Source organism: Atractosteus spatula, assembly GCF_055471065.1.
Source record: "Atractosteus spatula isolate fAtrSpa1 chromosome 10 unlocalized genomic scaffold, fAtrSpa1.hap1 SUPER_10_unloc_15, whole genome shotgun sequence".
NCBI classification, from domain to species: domain Eukaryota; kingdom Metazoa; phylum Chordata; class Actinopteri; order Semionotiformes; family Lepisosteidae; genus Atractosteus; species Atractosteus spatula.
This window is the reverse complement of record NW_028296618.1, coordinates 166614-186313: the sequence shown is the minus strand read 5'-3', so window position 1 is coordinate 186313 and position 19700 is coordinate 166614. Positions and strand designations below refer to the sequence as shown.

Below are 19700 nucleotides of genomic sequence, written 5' to 3'. Positions count from 1 at the left end.
TGTCATGTTAATAAGACCAATTAAAAAGGAGTTCCAACACACCCAACAACTTTAAATAACAACAGTATTTTCTCTTGAAACACTGTGATTCCTAACGATGGCAGCGTGACAAAAAATATTGCTTTAAATCAAAGACGTCGTGCAGGACGCATACACTGTTCACACAGTTAAACTTGGTTTTCTTTTACAGCATGTCAGTCATTTATTTTATTACACCATATAATGAAAGTATTGTCAATCAATTGTTTGTCAATCGACTTGTGATGCTTTTTGCTAAGCGACTTCAGGGGCGGGGTTAACAAAGAAGTACTTTATACTCGCTCGTTAAATGATCGATTAAGAGGGGTTTTGGGAAACCCACGAAAAAGTAGCTTGTATGTTACCTACGTACATCGTAAAGTTGCTCGTTCGTCTCTAAGATTCATCGTTTTCGGGAAACTCACCCCAGAACACCCAAGCGATGAAAAGACAGGAGTCCTTGAGTCTGGCGCCTTAGACCACTCGGCCATCCTGATAAGGTACTGTAGGTTTATTCCATGCTGAAAAGAGAAGGAAACACAATGTTTCAGCTGTGGAGCCTTCTTTGATTGTGACTCGAAGTAAACCTTTACCTTTCCTTGTTCGTTTGATGTTAATTTATCTCCGTCAAATACCTAAGAGTATCTAAACTCGACAGTTGCTTTCAGTAGCTAAAGACAGGCTATACTGCTCCAGGTGAGGCTCGAACTCACAAAGAGGGTAAAACGCCTGATTGTCGGGAGTGGGATTTGAACCCGTGCCTCTATTTGGAGAGTGAAACACAAAGCTTAAAAGACACGAAGCTGTGAATTTGCTGTTTTAAACAGCTCGACTATTCTGAAAAAATGTGTGCTGATTACACCAGTCGCATTCGATTTTCCGTAACTTTAGGACGATTGATACTACTGGACTAACACAATTTGTGGCGTTTAGCATGACATGGAAAACGGTACCGGAGCATTCGGGTCCGGACTACCAGACTCAGAAACAGTTTTTACCCCCGCACTATCAAACTATTAAACTCCCAGCCTCTCTCACTCTCTCCTCACCTCTCACCTATGATCTGAACCTCACAGTGCCTTCTTTCTTACCAAAAACCCAAACACACATTGAAAATCTGCCTCTACCATACATGTCAAAAGCTCACTCCCCATCATTTCTATCCCTTTATTTCATTCTTTTGATGCATGTTTTTGCACATAACCTGTTACCTTTTTGTTATTTTGCACACTGCCTATTGTTGTTTTTTGCACATCGGCTGTTGTCTCTGTCTTTCTTTTGTTATACAATTGTATTGTTGTTGTGTTTTTTTCGTTGTACCCAGTGGGCAAAAGACGTATAATATACGTCTATTAAACGCATACCTTAAACGTCTAAATGTGGTCCGCAATTCGTCTAGAATGAAATTCTAATATACGTCTATTGTTATACGTCAATTATACGTCTATGATTAGATGTTCATTATACGTAAATGGTTAGAGTTCTATTATACGGATAAATTTAGAAGACAATTATACATATATGGTAGGAGTTCCGGATAACTTTAGAGGTCTATTATACGGATAACTTTAGAGGTCTATTATACATCAAAGATAGGTTTTACAGGTGTAGAAACTAGTAAATCAACCCAATGATTTGGTTTAGAAATTTATTCTGAAAATACACATTCACACCTGAAAAATATGTATTTCAAATTATACATTGTATACAATCAATCAACAATCAACATACTTGTACATACTTTTGGTGAACAAAAAAATTTGCTTGCATTTCATCTTTCGCAAGCTATATGATTTAAAAAAAACAAGTTGTTCTGCAAAGGAAATTAATAAACGCATAAAACCAAATCAAGACCTCTTTGAGTGTCCCAAATTACATGTTCTGTAAAACAAGACAGGAAAAAAGGTACCGCTGGCATTCGGATCCAGGATCTCCTCTTTATGAAACAGGTGTTTTAACCAGCTTTACCACAGCACCGGCAGAACACTATTCTTATACAGGTGGGTACCCACCCTCAAACCTTTGTTCTCCCGCTACTTTACCTTTGCCTACTGTCCTGTCTCTCTCACACATGAAGAAGACTCCACGGCCGAAACATTGTGTTCTCTTTCTTCTTTTTTTCAGCATGGAATAAACCTATTACCTATTCTTATACAGCCGCTTGGACACACCGCTCTGAGACATCTGAGGTCGATGTGCGCTGAGCCTGGTCGCCGAGCAAAATCATGCCCAAGGGGAAGTGGTACGCGAGACGAGGTGGCCGAGTGGTTAAGGCGATGGACTGCTAATCCATTGTGCTTTGCACGCGTGGGTTCAAATCCCACCCTTGTCGGTTTATGTCTTCGACTTGTGATCCGTTTCTAAGTTGGACTTGCTATCTTTATCTACTGTAGTAGAGTAGTAATATTTCTAGCGTTGGCTGAATATGGCTTACAGCAGTAGCTGACAGATATAGTCTCTTAATAGGTTAAATTTATGCTTTGTACTGCTTTCACCTGACATTAATAGTAGTCCTGATGAACGATTTAGGGACATGGCGCATCTTGAAAATGTTCTTGTTAATTTCAGTTTGGAAAAAATGCACTCACCAGAAGCAGAAACTGGTCGTATCTGCAAAATGCGCAATGCAATAGCACTGTCTTGCTATGAGTCCTTACCTGTTACAGGAGGCGTTGTAGGACTTTTTTAGCTCAGAAAAAGCTATCAATTCATCTTACATTTCTACTCCATCAATATTAGCAATGTTATCTTTACTAAGCTCTAAATATAGCTCTAAATAAATGCAAATTTTAAAATACATTTTAAAATAAATGCTATTCCATATATTGTAACTTTGTGGTATTTAGAATTTTTATCTGAGGATGCAACGGAAAGTATTATACAAATGTGAAAGAGGCTTGTATTTTAATACAATTTTCGATCAAAAGAAAACCAAAATCCGTATGATATTACCATCAATATCCCTCGATATTGACGTTCAGTTGAAAGATTTGAAGAAGCTCTCAAAGAAGCAACTGCAGTTGGAGAGATTTGATTTGAACTGATGTTCGCAGCTCAATAATCCATTCGTCCTCGAAAGAAGCAAAGGTTAGTATGTTTTGAGTGTCAACATGATCCTCTTCTCAATCCAAACGAAAGGTTTTATGTGATCCTGATCCCACTAGAAAAAGAGTCAATTTCCGCCAGCACTGATATCCCTTTAAATGTTTTATAAGAACTCTGGACGTTTATAGAGTAGAAGCCTGGTCCATTTCTTCTACTAAACGAGACTATGGGAGTGGGTATTTTGATGTCGAACTGGGATTTAAATAAAGAGGAACACTACACTACATTGGGCAACGCGTGTGACAAAACGTTTATTTTCTGACCTCTCGATAGCTCAGTTGCTAGCTCTTAAGATTGTTGAAAAAGCAGCGAGTATTTCTTATGTCCCTGGTTTGAATCCAATTCAAAGGATGGTGTTTTCTTGTTCCTTAATCAAAAAGGGAAAATTGCGAATTTCTCTTTCACTTTGATGTTCACCCGAAAGCTCAGTATACAAAGAAGTAGAGGCTCCTGTTCTGAATAATCCTCAAGTCTGATTGTTTTGCTTAGACCTTTAAAATGTACACTGTTGACTGTTTGCGCTTCCTAACACAATTAAAAACCCGCCGACAAACTTACCGATCGGGAGCTTAGTTCAGTGATAGCGCGCACTTAAGACGCTCCGTTTTCTATCGCCGGCATTTTTGTATTCTCTTTCATCGCGATATCTTTTATTCTTCGTGTGTGAATTTCAGGGAGACTCATAAACCCTTTGTCTGTTTTAAAGATACATTATTTTAAACCAGACATAATGAAAGACGTAGTAACTAGACACATGTACAAAACACATGAATAGTAGCGGCTCTGAACTCAATGTGGTGCTGGATGGGAATGCAATACAAACGCCAATGGCACAATGGATAACGTGTCTGATTACGGATCAGAAGACTTTAGGTTTCTACTCCTTACTGGTTAGTGAAAAAGCTTTTAAACCACGCTATTCAACACTGACATCGTAGTGTGTGCGGTCCTACACAACCTTCCCAGTGGGCAAAAGACGTATAATATACGTCTATTAAACGCATACCTTAGACGTCTAAATGTGGTCTGCAATTCGTCTAGAATGAAATTCTAATATACGTCTAAAGTTATACGTCAATTATACGTCTATGTTTAGACGTTCATTATACATAAATGGTTGGAGTTCTATTATACGGATAAATTTAGAGGACTATTATACATATATGGTTGGAGTTCCGGATAACTTTAGAGGACTATTATACGTATATGGTTAGAGGTCTATTATACGGATAACTTTAGACGTCTATTATACGTATATGGTTAGAGGTCTATTATACGGATAACTTTAGACGTCTATTATACGTATATGGTAAGAGGTCTATTATACGGATAACATTAGAGGTCTATTATACGTATATAGGTAGAGGTCTATTATACATCAAAGATAGGTTTTATAGGTGTAGAAACTAGTAAACCAAGCCAATGATTAGGTTTAGAAATGTATTCTGAAAATACACATTCACACCTGAAACATATGTATTTCAAATTATACATTGTATACAATCAATCAACAATCAACATATGGGCAATAATCATAAAAAACACAACTAGTCTTAAACTTCAGCTACAAATTCTGGTAACATGGCAATATACAGTATAGTAATGACAAACACAAACTAATTACATTAACACACTAACTCAAAACCACATTTTGATTCAAATATACATTTTAAAATGTACAACTTCTATATTTCCAAGAAAAAAAATATTACAATGCAATGCAAATATTACAAATATTTGCAATGTATTTGCAAACCCTGTCTAATTGTCCTAACAGTTAGAACCAAAAACCTATTATTTTCAGTGTCCAGATCTCCTGGCCCCCTGCCTTGCATATGCATTTTTCAAGTAACACATTGCGTGCTCCTTTATTTCTTTTTCTGTCGATGTAGGGTGGGACTTCAGCACCGCAGCTAGGAGAAAATTATATAATATTACTTCCCAAATAAATGATGATTAATATCTTCTTTAGTATAATCTAAAAAATGAACGGTTTACTAAGCTCAAAGCTGAAATAAATGTATAAAATTTGGCTTGCATCATAGCAGTTGAGCAATAAAGTCTGTCCTAATTAAAGAGTACCCAAAGTTTGAAAGTACAACATAGAATAAGAATAGAGAAACGGCAAAACGATTTTGTGTCATCTTCCCCATTCACACTATTTTTATGTGCCATTTTTTGCTTATTCACGTACTATTTTAATCAAAATAATATTAAGAAAGATCTGTATGTATTCAGATACTATTATTATTGTTCATACTTACTCGTCAAAAGAGGATTGCTGAGATATTTGCGGATATACTTCTACGTTTGAAAAACGTGTCCAAAATGGTGACCAACGAATATTAGCAATGCATTGTGGTATATAACCGGAAAATATGCTGGGTTCGATATTTTCTCAACGTATGCGTTTATTAATGTTGTCGATATTATGGTTGAAATTTAACATTGATAATACATCGCGGCTATGTGCCCCCTGCTATGAGCTGATGTGCAATTTTAACGCATGCAGTTAGTAAGGATCGGTCACTGTTGTATGGTATTATATATAATGACATTATGGAATAGGATGGGTACAGGCCTGGCATCACGGGGGGAGGGAGGAATGTCGCCCCTTCAGTTTTGGGCAAAAAGATTTACCTAACTTAATTTGCGTCCTAAAAAAATAGTTGTACTTTGTCAATGGTCAGACAACACTAAATGACACGAACAGTCACTCAGTCTGTTTGATGGGCAGGAGGGCTATCCGTCCAGGAACTGCACATATCAGTGTCGTTGAGTGTCAACATTACGATCCTGTTTGCTCATGTGGACCGATTCCTTGCAGTAGTTTATCATTATACTTAAAATCGTTATATAACTAGGACTAGTTATAGCAGTCTGTGCTTTCTGTTGGTTTTACAACATTTTTTTCTTAACGATTCAGAACGTCCATGTAGCTGCAAAAATGAACGCTTATGGTACTTTTCGCTCCAGGCAATACAAACCGTGAGAGTGACGAAAAATGTGAAACTGAACTTCATCGCAAATACCAGATTGCTAGTCGTTATCTTCTATCATGAAGCACTAATCAATGGCATAGCTACGAGATTTCATTTGGGAAGCTGCACCGTACAGCTCCGTTTCAACCGAAATATCACCCCCCCTCAGAATTTCAGACGCCCCCCTACAGATTTTTCCCCGGGCACCGCGCACTGATGGGGGGCGGGGTGTCCAGGAAATGGTATCAACTTTTCTCAAGAAAATAAAAATAGAAACTCTATAGGCACTCAAACATTTTACTGTTTTTTTTCGGGCAGGTGGCAAGACCCCCTCAGCAAAACCCTTGTATGCCAAGCTGTGGGCATTGATTCGTCGAATATACGTATATTTACGGCGAAAATACGGCTATACGTATATATACGTCGCCTCGACGTATAATCAACGTCGAATTGCAACCGTAAAATCGACGACATGAATAAACGCATATATAACGTCGAAAACACATCTAACAAAGTGCCTGAGGCTTTTTACTGTATGTATCGTGTCGCAGTAATTAATTTACACGTGTATAATAAATATAGTAAATATAATAAATTAATTACTGCGAAAATAATTTACTTCGTACACTGTGCAGAGTGCCGTATACTCTTAGTTGCGGCACACACGATACATACAGTAAAAAGCCTCAGGCACTGTGTTAGATGTGTTTTCGACGTTATATATGCGTTTATTCATGTCGTCGATTTTACGGTTGCAATTCGACGTTGATTATACGTCGAGGCGACGTATATATACGTATAGCCGTATTTTCGCCGTAAATATACGTATATTCGACGAATCAATGCCCACTGGGTATGGCAGCCGCGCCGAGAAGCTTTGCTTATGCCCATCTTTTTCCACCGCTTCTACTGAACCTCGGAGCTGCAGGAGGAAGGGCTGACTTTAGAAAGAGCTCTTAAAGTCGCTAGAATTCATGAAGCAGCTCAAGCAGAATCAAGAATGCTTTCTGACCACAGTGACAAAGTGACACTGAACGGGGTGCTCGCTCAAACTTTACAAACAAAAGCCGAGCAGCAGGACGCAGTCATGCTAGAGATATAGAAGAACAGGGGACGGCTGACATTACATGTTGACAACGCACAAAGCAGATGAATGCGGAGCGTGAACAGCAAAATGTCTACACTGTAAGAAAACAGGACATTATGCACACGTCTGCAGAACATCACGTCCGAGTTTAAGGAGAGCAACATCAGAGATTGGAAGCTAAGGAGTTTCAGGTCTGTGTTTTTATTCTAGGTTCAAGAAAGTCTGAATACCTTTGCAAGAAGTATTTCAGAATCCCAGTCAAATCCAGTACGAATGCCCCATAGATCTGCATTGTACAATTAGTATACTGTTTGTCCGTTGAATCAAACACGCCTTATGAAGCATTTCTAAAACAGGAGAGATCGTTAGGGAATGCGTCTTCCTGTAAAAATAAAATGACTTCAAGGGTACTATAAGCAGAGGTGTGAAAGCCTGCTCTACTGAAGAACTATAGCCAGAGATGCCAAAGAGATCGAGATTTCACCACGTGAGAGAAAGCATCTCAGAAAAAGAAGTTGCGGTCGTTTCCACGCGTTATAAAACCACTAGGTCAAACAACAAGAGCTGAAGAGCCGCTGTTGAGAGTAACGCGGCCAAGCGCTCTAAGGAGCTGGCTTAAACCTCCAGTCTCTTCAGGAGCATCTGTTGGAGTCGCACTGCTACAGCGTATCTCCTTGTTAAGTATCCCTTTTATTGTTGTTGCTGCCTCCAGGCGATGTAAACCAGATTCAGAAAAAAAATAATTTGAACAACATTATTCCTATGTTGTTTGAAGGCGCGGTGGCCAAGTGGTAAGGCGTCGGTCTCGTAAACCGAAAATCGTGGGTTCAAACCCCACCTGTGCCTGTTTCATTTGTCACTGCTTTCCTTTAGTTTCAAAGTCTTCAAAAAACTCGCAATGTAGGAGTCTGAATAGTAAGAGAGCGTAACTGTCGCCAGTGATTAGTATTCTTGCATATCCTGCCTTGTTTTTTAGTCGACAAAGCTTGTTTCTCTTCACACCCATCTTCCGAATGATCACCTCAGCATTGGGAAGGAACGTGCGCTTGGTACAGCCCCCCACTCCATGGTCTGATCACAAACAGATCGGGTGAGCTGTCAGTCCAGGTTGGAAGTAACGTTCGAAAGCACTAAAAATCTGACTTAGGAACGAGAAGACCGTGTTTTTTTAAACGAGTAAACGATAAAATAATAGTTCAGGTGGGTAGCTGCGTCAGCATGCGTATATACTGCCTGCAAGACTATGTCAAGTTCAAGTTCAAGTTTATTGTCATTATACTTATACACAGGTATATGGTATAACGAAATGCTATTTAGCTAGCTCTCGGACATAAGTAGTACAAAGAAAAAAACACAACAACACAACAACAATACAATTGTATTACAAAAGAAAGACAGAGACAACAGCCGATGTGCAAAAAACAACAACAGGCAGTGTGCAAAACAACAAAAAGGTAACAGGTTATGTGCAAAAACATGCATCAAAAGAATGAAATAAAGGGATAGAAATTATGGGGAGTGAGCTTTTGACATGTATGGTAGAGGTAGATTTTCAATGTGTGTTTGGGTTTTTGGTAAGAAAGAAGGCACTGTGAGGTTCAGATCATAGGTGAGAGTGAGAGAGGCTAGGAGTTTAATAGTTTGATAGTGCGGGGGTAAAAACTGTTTCTGAGTCTGGTAGTCCGGACCCGAATGCTACGGTACCGTTTTCCATGTCATGCTAAACGCCACAAATTTTGTTCGTCCAGTCGTATCAATCGTCCTAAAGTTACGGAAAATCGGATGCAACTGGTGCAATCAGCACCCATTTCTTCAGAATAGTCGAGCGTTTTAAAACAGCAAATTCACAGATTCGTGTCTTTTAAGCTTTGTGTTTCGCTCTCCAAATAGAGGCACGGGTTCAAATCCCACTCCCGACAGTCAGGCGTTTTACCCTGTCTTTTTTACCTGCCTTTACACTGTTTCAGTCTTGTTGTGCTCGCTGACAATCACAGTACGAGGAAAACGGAGAAACTACTTAGAAAAAACATAACGGACAGAAAAAAGCTTCGTAAACACGTGAATGTGATTAGCAGCAGTAAGGTATGCATTCAAATGTTTAAGGCTGATTTATAAAAGCAGCAGAAGAAAGGTGCAGCCTTTGTGAGAATTCGCGGGTTTTTATGCTGCTTGGACTTCTTTCAAGTCTATGAAGTGATCCCCGTTTTATTTTCATTTTCAAACTTCAGAACCGAATAACAAAAAGGTTTCATGTGTGACAGCATTCTGTTGCAAATACCGTTTCCACGATGTATTCAGCGACGGGAATGAAATATTTTAGTGCTGGCTCAAATGCGAGGAATTTCAGAAAAAACAACGCTTGCAGTAAACGACAAATTTAAAGCGTGTAGTCAGCATGAACAGAACAACGCAATGCTCTGTAAAAACGATCTGAAGCCGCAATTACTCTTTTATCTCGGGCAGTTCATTCCGATACGATGTTTCCGCAGAATAAATGAAATGCCGAACTCCAAACATGTTGTTGCCATTATTGTTACTCCTGCTGCTGTAGTTTTAAGCTTTAATCAGTGGGTATGTAATGTTGTAAAGGGGCTGGACTACTTTGTTCAGTCCAAATTCCATTATGTGAATTTATGCTTTTTTAATATAAGCATTAACAATACAATGCGTGCTCAAAAACCATTACTTATTAGCTAAAGAAGCGGCAGTGTTTTGACAAAATGTGGTATTCGAACAGTAAATGCTGAAGTGTTTAATACTTGCTTGTGAGCAGATCTCCCTCGATTTAGACAAACTCTTGTTTGGCCGATGATTTCAGATCAAAATCTGAATCAAGTGGAAAGAAAGCTGAATTACGTAAAGGTCATATAAGGCACTGGGTATCACTGTTACGCCATCAGGTCCTGCTAGGAGGATTGGGGGGATCAAATTGACACAGAGGGACCCAATGTGGGGGCTGAACCCACAGTTCTGAGATTAAGAGATTCATGCTCTATTGACTGCGCCTGTATAACTCTTGTGCTACAGCAGTAATGTTTCTGGGTGTGGATGGACATGACATAATAGGCTGACAACAGGAACACGTGGCCCACAGGCAGTGACAGTATCGCTATCACATTTGGCTGCAGTATATTGTGTTGAGAGCAGCAATAACTTTCCTGCAGAGATGGGAGTGCCTTTAATACAGCTCTTTCAATCGGACAGAGTAACAGGAACGGACCAAAAGTTTCTGCTGTGGATCCATCTCCACGTGGGGGAAAGAGACAGTAAAATAGCGATGAAGAAACAGAAAGAATTGTGCTCTCTGCAAAGTAGGAAAGAGGTGGTCAGACACATAAAACAGCTTGGTGATAATTTACAGCGACAGTTTTATGTTATTTAGTACAAGGATTTCTCTTCATGTGACTTAAGATGTGTAATTTGTATGTTGGTTGTATGAGAACAGTTTCTTCTAAAGTCCTGTCAATTGACAGTGGAGAGCTAGCTGGTGCACATCTTCAAGAAGACTCTCTTTAAGGCGATTACAAGTTTCTCGAACAAATCTGTGTCATATTTTTAAAATAATTTAGCTAATGAGCAACGAGAGTATAAATGAATTCTCCCACCCTCCATTCAAAGATAAAACTCCATGTGCGATTCTAAGTTTCCTTGGAGCTACTGACGTTCGTCATTATTGGACATTCCCGGTGATATTGACTAAGGAGCTCAATTTTTACGTGTTGTAGTTCAACATGTACAAAATATTCGTATCCCCTGCAAATATCGGCAAGGTCAGTGATATTCTCAACAATGTGTGCCATTGCAATTCGTGCAATTCGTGCCATACTTTTTCCCAATGTATTCTGACATGCCAAGATCAGAGGGTCATATTTAAAAAAACTGGTGCATTAAAATGTTTTGTACTTCAGGATTTTGATAGTCTGTTACATTGTCTTTCACACGTCGGTGTCAGAACTGTGAGACATTTTCATAATTGGGGGGGGGGAAGGCCGTAGCAATAAGCAGAAAGTACAATCACCTTTTCCCAGTGTAAGTCCGTGTTATGGTGAGTTTTCAAAATTGGTTTGCGATTTTCTGAAATATATTGCATACAAAAATATGATTTGAACAGTCGCTATTTATTTGGATATTTCCTTTCACTGAGGATGTCTGCAGTATTCCAGCCGTATTAGTACTGATCGAAGAGAGCCATCTACAGGCGAAAGGCGACATAACATCACAGCAGCAGCATTTAAGGTGGAACGAAAAACGCGAAGAAGCTGGCGAATAAGAAGCCAACTTCAGCCTCGTAGCAGACCCTGGGAGGCACGCTCAAAATAATCATCTTTCCCAGTACTTCAGAGTCATATTTAAAGCGCTTTACTGCAATTTTATGTGACGCAGCTCCCTACTTAAATTACTATCAGCTGTGTACTGTAATATGATTTGACTCCACGCTTGTGTTTCTCGGGAGACAGCAGAAATATTGAGGATTTGCGGCTACAGAAAATAATGTGAACTTTACAGGCAAAAGTAAGGTTACGTTAAAGAAACAAAAACTTATTGTCACCCTTTTCAACTTGATTATTTAAGACATTTGTTCGGAATAGTATATCTTCTCGTGTCTGTGGCTGTTGTCCTACAATAACGGTGGTGAAATAGCAGGAATGTGCAGAAAGAATCGGAGATAGAACAGAAGACTCATCTAGTCGATAGTAAGGTTGTGTAGGACCTCACACACGTCGATGTCAGTGTTGAGTAGTGTGGTTTAAATCTTCTTCACGAACCAGAAAGGAGTAGAAACCTAAAGTCTTCTGATCTGTAATCAGACACGTTATCCATTGTGCCATTGGCGTTTGCATCGCGTTCCCATACAGCACCACATTCAGTTCAGAGCCGCTACTATTCATGTGTTTTGTACGTGTATCTTATTACTACGTCTTTCATTACGTCTGGTTTAAAATAATGTATCTTTAAAACAGACAAAGGGTTTATGAGTCTCCCTGAAATTCACACACGAAGAATAAAAGATATCGCGTTTAAAAAGAATACAGAGATGCCGGCGATAGAAAACGGAGCGTCTTAAGTGCGCGCTATCACTGAACTAAACTCCCGATCGGTAAGTTTGTCGGCGGCTTTTTAATTGTGTTAGGAAGAGCAAACAGTCCACAGTGTACATTTTAAAGGTCTAAGCAAAACAATCAGACGTGAGGATTATTCAGAACAGGAGCCTCTACTTCTTTGTATACTGAGTTTTCGGGTGAATGTCAAAGTGAAAGACAAATAAGCAATTTTCACTTTTTGAATAAGGAACAAGAAAACACCATCCTTCAAACTGGATTCAGACCTGGGACATAAGAAATACTCGCTGCTTTTTCTACAGTCTTAAGAGCTAGCAACTGAGCTATCGAGGGGTCAGAAAATAAACGTTTTGTCACACGCGTAGCCCAAGTGTAGTGTAGTGTAGTGTTCCTCTTTATTTAAATCCCAGTTCGACATCAAAATACTCACTCCCATAGTCTCGTTTAGTAGAAGAAATGGACCAGGCTTCTACTGTATAAACTTCCAGAGTTCTTATAAAACATTTGAAGGGATATCAGTGCAGCAGGAAATTAACTCTTTTTCTAGTGGGATCAGGATCACATAAAACCTTTCGTTTGGATTGAGAAAAGGATCATGGTGACACTCAAAACATACTAACCTTTGCTTCTTTCGAGGACGAATGGATTATTGAGCTGCGAACATCGGTTCAAATCCAATCTCTCCAACTGCAGTTGCTTCTTTGAGAGTTTCTTCAAATCTTTCAACTGAACGTCAATATCGAGGGATATTGACGGTAAAATCTTACGGATTTTGGTTTTCTTTTGATCGAAATTGTATTAAAATTCGAGCCTCTTTCACAGTTGTATAATACTTTCCCCTGCATCCTCAGATAAAAATTCTAAATACCACAAAGTTACAATATATGGAATAGCAATTATTTTTAAATGTTTTTTAAAATTTGCATTTATTTAGAGCTACATTTAGTGCTAGGTAAAGATAACATTGTTTATATTGATGGGATATAAATGTACGATGAATTTATGAGCTAAAAGGTGTACGCAGGTGCCTTTTGCGTACTTTAATCAAAGACAATAAATAACTTTCACTCAGACGTTGATCAGAAGCTCAATAAATGACGAAGCAGAGGCTCCTGTTCCGAATTCCCCTCACGTCTGATGGTCGTGTTCTGATCAAGATCAATCTAAATTGGTACAAGGGATTTTAACAAATCTGGTCTTTAAGTTCAGGGACTGCTCTGTCTGCTTTGTAATTCAAAAATAGATACAAATGTCAAGTTTTTTATAGATAATGTGTTGTCTGTTTTCAAAAGTTAGGTACTTAATTGACTTTATGATTTGGTTTTGATTTTGAATCGTTATATTATTAAGTTTGTGCTTTCTCTGTTTTTATCGTATTGTGAAGTTATTTTTTAAACAAACGCTTACAAAGGCAAACAGGGCACACAGTACAAGCTACTGTGCACTTTTGGGAGTATACCAGGTTCGATATAAAATCACAAAAATGTAAAAGGAGAAAATACCCCAGACTGCGTGTAAAGCCCTCCTTGAGGTATGCTTTCAAAATAGCTGCACCAGGCACTTGGACACAGATAAACACAGGGATTTAAAATTCAGGAATATGAATGGTCAATTGCTTACAGTTGGTTTTTTTACGTTTCGTATTTAGCGATTTGTGTATAAATCTTTTAAAAATTCATTAAAATGCTAACAATATGTAAAATAAAAGCAACAGCACCGTTAAATGCCGGGGAGACGGGCAGTTTTTTTTTTTACAATCAGATTCCAATCTCTAATGCTGTGTGTGAGAGCTGTGTGTGAGAGCTTACTGTACATAACTTTCCTTTTCTCACATTTTCTGACAACTATTTTTTCTGACCAAAGGGGCACCCTGTCAAGATGTGAGTCGCTCTTGAATCAGAGCTGGGTGACACGGGCTTCTTTTCTGATATGGTTGTACGAGAAGCAGGAGGAATCGCTTCACTCGTATGAAGCATGAGCTGAATCAGGAGTGAGACATTTCGTGTGTTTGTGCATATGTCAACGCCTGACCTACATCGTAAAACTAAAACTAAATTAAAAACTAACATTAAGTTGTCAGAGACATTCATTTATATACAAACATTACTTGTTTCTTTGCAGATATGCATGCTGAAGTAGCTACCCACCTGAATATATTAAACGTTTCATCTATACAATCAACATAGTGTTCTCCTGAATAACTACTCGAAAGAAGCCGCAGCTCAGGTGTTAGAGAGATTTGAAATCAGATCGATGGATTTAGAGTCCAGACTGCTAACCGACAGCTGACACAGGTCTTTTACAGAGCTGTTTTGATTTTTTCTACTTTGTCCCCGTGACGTCATTGTCCTGCTCGCAGCCGAGCCCGACACACGGTACCATCTGGTTTCTGTCGCTGGGCGCTCACCCTGCGGTCCATGTGGGTCCTCATGCCCCAGTATAATGACGGGGACACTAAACTGTAAACAGGTGCCGTCCGTCGGCTGAGAAGTAAAACTGAGGTCCTGACTCTCTCTGGCCTTTAAAAATCCCAGGTCGTCTCTTGAAAGAGTAGGGGTGTAACCCCGGCATCCTGGCCCAATTTTCCATTGGCCCTTACCAGTCATGGCCTCCTAATAATCCCCATCTATGAACTGGCTTCATTACTCTGCTCTCCTACCCACTGATTGTTGATGTGTGGTGAGCATTTTGGCACAGTATGGCTGCCGTTGCATCATCCATGTGGGGCTGCACATTGGTGGGGGTAGTGGGATTCCCCATTACCTGTAAAGCGTTTTGAGTGGAGTGTCCAGAAAAGCGCTATATAAGTGTAAGTGATAATAATAATTATTATTATTATGTAAATTGCAATAAAAATAGAATATTTGATTCAAAATCGATTAATGTAAAAACTGATAAAGCTAATGCTTTTTTCAGGGCTATATCTACTTTTTTTAAAAAAGAGAAGTCTGTCGCGATTGTGAAATTTGGAGAAGATGCACCAGCGGGTGCCTTCACATCTCCAGCTTCAGTCTCGCCTCTAGCTGCGAGAAGGTTAAAAGCACACAAGTGATCTGTAGACGATGTTTGGGGAAGAGATAATTCTGTTTTCAGCACAGAGAGTGAGAATGAGCTCAGTCCGGCTCCAAGCAGAATCCATTCTGGTTTGGTTACTGTTAGACTGTGCGTCTGAGGCTCTTTGGATCGCAATGTGAAAAAAAACAATTCCTCACATCGAGAGGAAGGGAAGATATCATGTTTAAAAAATCAGAACCGAAGACTTGGATCCGGGGCCTCATACTTATCAAATTATTAAAATAATAGTTATTAAAATATCAGATTGTGTTTCTGCAACATTTTGTGCACAGTACGCCATTTTATCTAAAAATAAAACAACAGCCACAACAAGGGCTTTACACGCAGTCTGGGGTATTTTCCCCTTTTATATTTTTGCCACTTTATATCGAACCTGTTATACTCCCAAAAGTGCACAGTAGATTGTACTTAATAAAAATGTACAATTCACCGCTGGTATAAACAGATGTGTGCCGTGTCTGCCTTTGTAAGCATTTGTTTAAAAAATAAGTTCACAATACGATAAAAACACAGAAAGCACAAAGTTAATAATACAACGATACAAAATCAATACCAAATCATAAAGCCAATTAAGTAGCTATCCTTTGAAAACAGAGGACACCTTTATATCTACAAAAAACTTGACATTTGCATTACAAAATGTGTTTTTGAATTACAAAGCAGACAGAGTACTCCCTTAATTCATAGATCAGATCTTGGCCAAAACAAGACAATCAGACGGGAGCTGAATTCGGAACAGGAGCCTCTGCTTCGTCGTTTATTGAGCTTTTGATCAACGACTGAATTACACAGATTCACTATTTTAACTCTTTGATTAAAATACACAAAAGGAACTTTCCTTCAAGCCAGAGTCAAACCAACAACCTAAGGATTCCCAAGTGTTTCCACTAGAGTTCCCCACTCTACCAACTGAGCTATCAAAAAGATATCAGGAGTTGCTCTCTGGCACATACTGCCCAATGTAGTGAAATGTTCCGGATGAGTAAAATCCCAGATCGACATTGTTTCCAACTCGTTTCCTTAGTATTTTTTACCTTGAATTTAAGCCACAAACCAGGATTCTACTGTATAAACTTCTGGGGATATTAAAACATGTTTGATGGGGCATCAATCATTCCAGGCGGAAATGTACTCCTTTTTTTTTCTTGGGGGAAATGAGGAACAAAACTAAATGTCATTCTGTGTTTCTTAGAAGCATTATCACAGCTAATGCATGTAATGCCTTTAGTATGTGAAGGTGAGAGTTCAGTTATGCCAGGGAGTAAAGAGAACAGAAATTTAGAAAATTCATATTTAAATAGATTGCAAATCTTCAAAGTGTTCTGTCACTGCAAAATTATTACAGGGGTCTACCAGCTGCGATACGTGCTTGTTTTGGGACTATTTCCAATAAGTATCGCATTCGCAGTAATTGTGTGTCCTTACTGGTATCTTTTAAACTGTGAGGGACATTCGGTTATATAGTCATTATCCGATTTTAACGTGTCGTGCATTTTAATTTACTGAACATATAAATTGAAACGTTCTGAGTCAGAGCCCCTGCACTTCGTGCTAATTAGAACCACAACAATGCTCCCGTGTCCTGAGCACCACACTGAGCACACGTTCAGCTGGGCTCTGACTTTGTTCAGCACGACTTCTTGTTGCAGTTGAGCTCAGAGCTAGAGCTGATCTCCATATTCTACCGCACTAAGTACTTCGAAAGTTAGTCCACAGTACACACTTTTAAGTGGAGTCAGGTTTTTAAAAAATTAAACCAGCGCCCTGTCACAGAAAAGTACCCCGGTTTCCCGCGAAACAAGCGTAGGTACTCAGCACTATACTAACGAGGAGCGCTTATTCACAGCTGAGCGTGAGCTCTGTTTACTGTCAGCAGACATTTCCTCATTTCCAATGACGTTTTCGCCTGCTCTCAGCTTTTTAAAGACGGTCATAAACGCTCATGAAGTAATTCATGTCAGTTTGAAGTCTGTTTCTGTTGTCTCGGCTCTTGACGAAGAAAAGCCGTACCTGGGAGACTCCCTCTCTGAAGAAGTTTGCCGTCACCCTGCAAGGGAGAAGAGCCATCAATCACTGAGACAATTAACATTAAACACGTGAAATGCGAGATGTTTTGATTTTTTTCCCACTTAAGGCTTCTATCGTTTCTACTCGAACGAGAAAAGCTTTTCATCAGAAGTGGGATTTGAACAAACGTCTCCAAGAGAAACTGCTAACTGAACACAACGCCTTTGACAACGAGCCTTCCTGCCTGTGGTTATTGTATTGAATTATATGTTTTATTTATTTCATAGAGGAAACTTGTACGAGCAAATGTAAAGTTTAGAGAAACTTTAAATAAAAAAATAAAAACGATCAGAAACCGAAAGTGCTTATTTTGCGGATCAGTACTGTATATTCCGATACCGGTGGTTCTGCAGAAGAAATAAGCCGAACTCCAAACACTGTTGCCATTACGGCTACTCTGGCTGCAGCTGCTTTAAGATCTACTCAGCGGGCACAGAAAGTTGAAGGAGGTCAGACTGGTTTGCGCTGTCTAAATAACAGTGTGCGAATTTAAACCTATTTAAATAAGATTATTTACAATGTAATACATGCTCCAAAAGCGTTAATACTGCACTGGCTGCTATTTGAAACGCCTTCATAAATGACGCGTAATAGAGATTGATGCAGTTGGCTTTTATGCTTCACAATACATTGGAATCAGGAAAGTATACTGTATTGTAATCAGGAAAATAAATCAATTATTAATATCCAATACAACGTCTGTTCTTAAAAATGATAGCTGTTTTACACTGACGTCGCTCTTTATGAGATAATCCAGATTGTGAAGACGACTGCACCCTAGCAGATCAAAATATTACACGAAGGCTGTAAAGCACGCTCTGAATTGATCCGAATATTTAATTTCCGCGATCCGTTTAGGCTACAACAGGCAACTTGGCGCTTCTCCAGCAAACCATTTCTCAGTTTTGTGAATTACTTGTGCTTCCAGCACACTAACACCTGCAGCTTGTCAGGATGGCCGAGTGGTCTAATGCGCCAGATTTAAGGGCTCGTGTTTTTCCATTGCTTGGGTGTTTTGGTCTCTGAATAGAGGCGTGGGTTCAAATCCCACTCTGACAGCTACTGTCTTTTCCCTGCCTTGCGTTTTTCCTGTCTTCTTGTGCTCGCTGACAACGACAGGAAGAGGAAAACGGAGAAACCGGCTTGGGGGCACATGATGGGCAGGGAAATACTTCTTGAACACTTATGTGATCAGCAGAAAGTCAAATAGGCTTCGATGTCTGCCTTAAGAACTGTTTGGGCTGCCTGTAATCGAGGAAAGATTAACTGCAAAGTATGCATTCAAATGTGAAAGACCGAAATAGAAAACCAGAGAAAGACTTATTAAAAGAAACATTGTTTTCCTTGCGGTTTCTCCTGTATTTCACTGGCTGGAGACGCTGTGTCCGGGCTCAGCGGTTATATAAGAAAAGACACAGGCGTGGTTCAGGGTTCTGCGCTCCCCGTGCGGAATGCGCGTCTCTTCTCTCCTTTAATACCTTCATACACTCCTCTCAAACCATAGCAAATTCCCGGAATATTTCGGTTTTACCTATTTCACAGGTAGTGGGTCTTTCTTTCCGAGATCACAGGTAGAAACAATAAACACGCTGAAAACAGGAAGGTATTCCTGATCGTAGGCGAAGATGTGCAAAAATAAATTTCCTAAAATCCAATACGGTCCAGTCCCGTTCAGGTACTATTCTGGTGTAGATGAATATTTTTGGCACAGCTGTTACAACAAACAGGCAAATAAACTTTTTTTATTATTTCATTCGAGCTGTACTTTTGAAAATGTTTTTTTTTTCCATTCACTAAATAATACAAAACACAAACCCACCATAAACGTCTGACCATTGATATTCCTGAATTATAAGCTCGTACACACGTACCGCGAAATTCGTGCAAGAGTCACAGCTGGGAGGCAGTTCAACGAATATGATGCCTTTCAGGGGCCGAGTATTAGACACGCCTTATCGTGCAGAGATTATTCTTCCTCTACCGCAGTCTTTGCCTCGGACCACCCCTCTTGGCACATTAGCACTTTTAATTTTCGATTTTCTACATAGAACACCAAATATCTTGAGGAAGTCTGTCAAGCAAAGACTGCTGGATAATTGATGTGCAAACGTTGGTTCAAAATCAACATCCTCTGCTATTGCCGTTGATTCTTTGAGAGTTTCTTCAAGTTCTTCATCTGACCTTCAGTATCGAGGGATATTGAGCATAATACCGTACTATTTGTAGCTTTCTTTTGATCGCCCGTTTTATTAAAATGCCAGCCTCTTTTACAGTTATTTAGATGTTTGGCAAGGTGTAATAGCCCCC

At 39.4% G+C, this 19700-nt stretch overlaps 2 non-coding genes across 2 annotated transcripts; both read left to right on the top strand.

Moving 5' to 3' along the window:
• The first annotated feature begins 2268 nt into the window (after positions 1 to 2268).
• Positions 2269 to 2350, top strand: trnas-gcu (transfer RNA serine (anticodon GCU)). Its single transcript has one exon. It is a non-coding gene; the product is annotated as a tRNA-Ser (tRNA).
• A 5615-nt stretch (positions 2351 to 7965) lies between these two features.
• On the top strand, positions 7966 to 8037 carry trnat-cgu (transfer RNA threonine (anticodon CGU)). The gene has a single exon. It is a non-coding gene; the product is annotated as a tRNA-Thr (tRNA).
• Positions 8038 to 19700: the final 11663 nt, after the last annotated feature.